The sequence below is a fragment of the Bubalus bubalis genome, chromosome 6, assembly GCF_019923935.1.
Source record: "Bubalus bubalis isolate 160015118507 breed Murrah chromosome 6, NDDB_SH_1, whole genome shotgun sequence".
Classification (NCBI taxonomy): domain Eukaryota; kingdom Metazoa; phylum Chordata; class Mammalia; order Artiodactyla; family Bovidae; genus Bubalus; species Bubalus bubalis.
Window position 1 is genome coordinate 2,045,207 of NC_059162.1, and position 6,000 is coordinate 2,051,206.

The window sequence follows — 6,000 nt, forward strand, 5'->3', positions numbered from 1 at the left end:
CTCTACTTCAGGCACAATAATAAGTAGAACAGAACAAAGCTTATAACATAATGAGGAAGGCAGAAAATAAAGAAATAAATAACTACATATATAATATGTTGTCTGAACACCTTATTGGACAATAAGTCCAATGAAGAAAGACAATACAGGATAAGGGAATAGGGATTGATGGAGGGTACAACTTTAGCGTGGTCAGAAAAGCCCTATTTGAGGAAATGACATTTAAGTAAACTCTGGAAGTGAGAAAGCAAACCATGAAGATATCAGGCAAAGATCACTCCCAATCAAGGAAATAGCAAGTTCAAAGACTCCAAGGTGGGTACATGTCAGGGATGTCTGAGGAACAGCTAAATAAGTCTGTAGTTGGAGTGAAGTGAGCAAGGGGGGGAGGGGCTCAGAGAGGTTATTGCAGAGGGAGCTTGGGCCAAATCATACAGGGCTTACAAAGACAGTCTAAGAATTTTGGATTTCAATCTAAATGGGAGAGAAGCCATTAGAAACATGCATGGCTTCTACTTTTTTAAAATATTAAGTATGAGGTGTGATTTTCAGCCAAGTGAGTATGAAACCACCCCAAAAAATACAGCATTTTAAGAGAATGTTTATCTTATGCTATTTTTTTCCTGATGCTAGTTTAAATTAAGGCCCTGACAGTATAGAGTGCATCCTCCAACCTGTGCTAATAATAATAATAATAGCTAACATTCACTGAAAGCTACTGTGTCAGACTCCCTGCTAAACACTGCACAAGGGTTATCTGATCTCTCCTCTCCATAACATCCCTATGTAATAAATTCTATGATCTTCTGCATTTTGCAGAATGGGAAATTGGGGCTTCCCCAGGCCACACAGCCCATGAATGGCTCTGACCTCTGTGAGATCCCTGCTTCTTTAACACAAGTATTCTAAGCTATTCATTATAGATGCTCAAGGATGTTTATTATACAAGGCTTTGCCAAAGCAAAAAAAAAAAGGGGGGAATTTCCAAGTTCCCCATCATCTCTAGATGTTGCCTGAATTCACACCACATTCCTGAGTAACTCAGCCTTAAGTCTGGTTGGTTTCTCAGCTTGCTCAGTCTATACATATACAACCTCTTGTCAGGTTATATGATTCCACTTCCTATGTCTCCCTGTAGTGTCTCTCATGCACAGTTTGCTTCCCATTCCTGCCACCCTATAGCTGAGTTCTGGTGCTTGTTCCTTCTTGGGTTCTTATGATGAGCTCTCCCACTGAAGAGGCCTCTGCCTGTTGTTTCTCTTTCCACCAGTACATCCTACAGCCTGTGGCTGCAATAACTTGGGTGAAATATACGTCTGATCTTGTTTTTCCGCTTAGATATCCTTATGGGTGGTCCACTGCCTGCAGAGTTAAGTCCAGGCCTGGTAGCCTGGCTCCCCTTGTTCTGACCTCAGCCTGCCTTTCCAGCCTCATTGTTGACTCACATTCCTGGCAGCAGGCCCCACTCTCAACTCAGCCCATTGCTGTGCATCTGCCCTACCTCTTGCTCCACTTCTGCTTTTAGAAACTCTGCCCAGATCATGTTTAGGACTTAGCTCAGGGGTCACCTTTTCATGATGACATCTCTGACTGGCACTCCCACAGTGAGTGACCCCTCTCCCTTTGTGCCCCCACCATACCTACAAATGTCCCTACATAGGTCCTGCCACACTATCACATTCAAAGGCCATGTGTCTGACTCTCACCCCCTCAACACACACACACACCCAGCCACACCCACATATAGCTACAGTTCAACTGTAAGCTCTTTGACAGAAGAGTCTGTGACTCATTCATCTTTGAATACCTACTCATCTTGCATTTCTGGGCAGCACACTGTCTAAAATATAGTAGGTGCTCAATGAATGTGTATGGAATAAATAAATGAATGAATTCAAGAAAGAGAGAAGAGAAGATGAGGAAAAGGAAGTAGGCCTTGGAACAGGTTGAAATCAGACAAAAAACATCTTGATCATCTTTGTGTACAGGGAACTCCCTCAGGATTGTGATAGGAGTACAGAATTAACAGTCTATGAGACAGGCTCATGCTACAACTCCAACACAAAAGTCACGGCTGCTGTTTTTTAACACTAGTTTTCAAGAGCCCACAAATGACCCTTCTGTTGCTTGAGCAGCTTCCTTTCATGATGTTCAGTGTTCTGGCTCCATTTTCCCAATTGCCTCGCCTGCCTGTTTTCTGGGGGTGAGGTCATTGGATGACATACTTATTCACTTCCTTCCCTTAGGGTCCATGTTAGACCTGTGCCAGGGGAGAAGGCCTCTAGGAGAATGCTTAGGGCTGAGAAGCAATCTTCTAGCTTAATCACCAAAACCTAGAACCCAAAGAATTGATAAAATACAGAAAGACAGGCTCCCTTCATCATTACCCCTTTGGCTAAAGGATGCTGCTTGATTACTAGACTCTGCTCTGCTGCTAATTTGGGGGTCTGTCAATGCTGTTCTGATTTCCAAAGGATGCTAACACTGAAACAAAAACAGAAACAAAAGCAAAAACCAAAGATAGGGCTCATAAAAGAGAAGCAGACTTACTTCATGTTTGGCTCTGTTACTCAGAAAAATTATAGGTTGAACTGTCAGTCAGTAAGGGCTCCCAGGGCTTCAACTGCTCATAATTAACTTGATCAACAGCTCATGACTGAGACAGAATGAGAGCAGGTGTACATCTGGGGGCTTTGTATCTGGCTAAAGATATAGGCCTGACAAAACCCCTGTCATCTCTTCTCGCTGACTCTCTCCTTCCTCCAGGGATGTCCCAGAGACTGAATAAACTGTGGCACAGCTGTACCTATTGTCTGAGCAACAGTTTCTACACTGCAGAACTATTAGCGCATAGAGGAAATCTAAAGAAGAAAATATAAAGGAATGACTGCATATATATATATATATATATATAACCGTTATTACTCTGTTGTTATTTCCATTGACTCCTTTAAATGCATTTTCCATATTTGGGACTGTGCTCTAAATATAACTTGATGTTCTGCTCTTTTTTCCTGCACACTATCCTTGGAGGGGCCACTGTGGGGAAAATATAGAGCGCTAACTCAGGTGGGGCTGCCTACTGATGGTGGGGTCTGGCCTCAGGATGAGGCAAGCTGACGACATCTAATTCTGTAGCACCCCCGTCCCCAGCACCACTGCAGTTTGATTTGAAGCCTGAGACAGCAGGCTGTTGGGTTAAATCTGCTTCAAGTTCATGAAATTTTCAGTATGTTCTCCCAATCTTCTACTGTTCTTGGCAGTACAGCTTTTTAGAATTCTCTGGCATCATGCACTTTATATTTGCATTTCCTTTCTTTAAAGCATTTTCTTAATGAAACAATTTATTCTTCAATATGAAAGGGCTTTCAGATTGAACATGTTTCCAGTTTCTAGTACAGGGTGCTTAAAGTCTTCAGTATTTGTTTGTTCATATTTATTTATTTATTTTAGTTTCTCACATTAATTTAGACTTTTAAAAAAAATTATAATTCATTGAAGGTGGTTTTGAAGAGATGAGGGATGGGAAAGATAAACTGAAAAGGTAGCACAAGGAAGAGAAACAAAACTCAGATAAGAAACACGGTATCTGTTTGAAGGTCACACCTCATAGATTCCTCCTGGAAGACCAGATTGGACAGAAGTAGAAATGTATTATCTGTGTGCTTTAAAAAGACCTACACGCCACAGAATTCATGTGCATACATGCCTATGTGCCTGCAATGAAATCATGTTTTAAAGAGGATTCAGCTACATTATATTTATAACTATGTGGTTGCTACCAGCTACCGGCCTGTCTCCTTGCGGTGGTTCACTTCTCTTTTCTCCATGTCCTAATTCTGTTCTAAAGGGTGCAACTTTGCTGAAGCTGCTGGTCAGTCCACACCCTCTTCCCATCACACACAATTCCAGCTGTGGCTTCCTAGGAATCCTGATCTGGTCCCACATGGGCCTATGTTCTGACATTTTTGTCTCTGGGTTGCAGAAGAAAGTTTGAAGCACTGGGGATCCAGACCCTTCCTTTGGTGGTGAAAGATGCATCTCTATGGGTGTCCTGTCCTATTTGACCAGGATAAATAGATAATTAGAGATCAACTGGATCTGAATCTGAGGCGCATTGGCAAACATCAAGTCAACAGCTTCCCCAGAAAACAAAGAAAGTGATTAAGTACGGCTTCTGAAATATTAGTGAGCTTTAGAAGTATGCAAGGAAGGTGGTTAAAATGCACATTTCCAGGCCCCACCCAAAGTTTCTGATCTCAAAGTTTTTAGTAGAGCCTGGGAACCTGCATTTAATCAAACACTTTCATGTGATTCTGATGCTAGAAGTTCAAAACCACACTTGGAAGAGCATCAGGGTTCTAGTGGCATATCCTGCTATGAACACCAATTCAGCAAAATAATGCCATTGTCTGAACCACCTCTTACCTCTCTCTTTAGGTTGCAGGTTGTGAATCATTAGGTATACCTAAAGTTCCTCGTAATCCTCAATTACCTTGGTAATAATATGTGTACTGGGGAGGGGCACACACCCCCCAATGACTCAGTCCAGTTTAGCTGCTCCTTCCTGGAGAAGAAAATGGCAACCCACTCCAGTATTCTTACCTGGAAAAGTACAAAAGAGTACAGCACATTCACAGCATTATCTTTCAAGTTTTGCATAAAATATCCTTGTTATATGCTTAGATACTAAACATTATTCAGACTCTCTTTCATGCTTTGTGTGCACGTGCCCACCAGCACCCAGACACATCCTCAGTACATGTGTGTAAATAAGTTGTAGACAATAAACATACCTCATTATATCAACCCTCTGGTCTAGATGTCCCTGTCATAATGCAAAGGGCATATGCTTTGGAGCTAATAGATCTTAATTCAAATCTACGTGGAAACAACCTAGATGTCCATTGACAGATGAATGGATAAAGAAGCTGTGGTACATATATACAATGGAATATTACTCAGCCATAAAAAGGAGCACTTCTAAGTCAGTTCTAATGAGGTGGATGAACCTAGAGCCTATTATATAGAGGGAAGTAAGTCAGAAAGATATTAAGCAGAAGATATTAAGAAGAGATGGCAAGAATACACAGAAGAACTGTACAAAAAAGATCTTCACGACCCAGATAATCACAACGGTGTGATCACTCACACTCACCTAGAGCCAGACATCCTGGAATATGAAGTCAAGTGGGCCTTAGGAAGTATCATTATGAACAAAGCTAGTGGAGGTGATGGAATTCCAGTTGACCTATTTCAAATCCTGAAAGATGATCCTGTGAAAGTGCTGCACTCAATATGCCAGCAAATTTGGAAAACTCAGCAGTCGCCACAGGACTGGAAAAGGTCAGTTTTCATTCCAATCCCAAAGAAAGGAAATGCCAAAGCATGCTCAAACTACCACACAATTGCACTCATCTCACACGCTAGTAAAGTAATGCTCAAAATTCTCCAAGCCAGGCTTCAGCAATACGTGAACTGTGAACTTCCAGATGTTCAAGCTGGTTTTAGAAAAGGCAGAGGAACCAGAGATCAAATTGCCAACATCTGCTGGATCGTCAAAAAAGCAAGAGAGTTCCAGAAAAACATCTATTTCTGCTTTACTGACTATGCCAAAGCCTTTAACTGTGTCGATCACAATAAACTGTGGACAATTCTGAAAGAGATGGGAATACCAGATCACCTGATCTGCCTCTTGAGAAACCTGCATGCAGGTCAGGAAGCCACAGTTAGAACTGAACATGGAACAACAGACTGGTTCCAAATAGGAAAAGGAGTACATCAAGGTTGTATATTGTCACTCTGTTTATTTAACTTCTATGCAGAGTACATCGTGAGAAATGCTGGGCTGGAGGAAGCACAAGCTGGAATCAAGATTGCTGGGAGAAATATCAATAACCTCAGATATGCAGATGACACCACCCTTAAGGCAGAAAGTGACGAAGAACTAAAGAGCCTTTTGATGAAAGTGAAAGAGGAGAGTGAAAAAGTTGGCTTAAA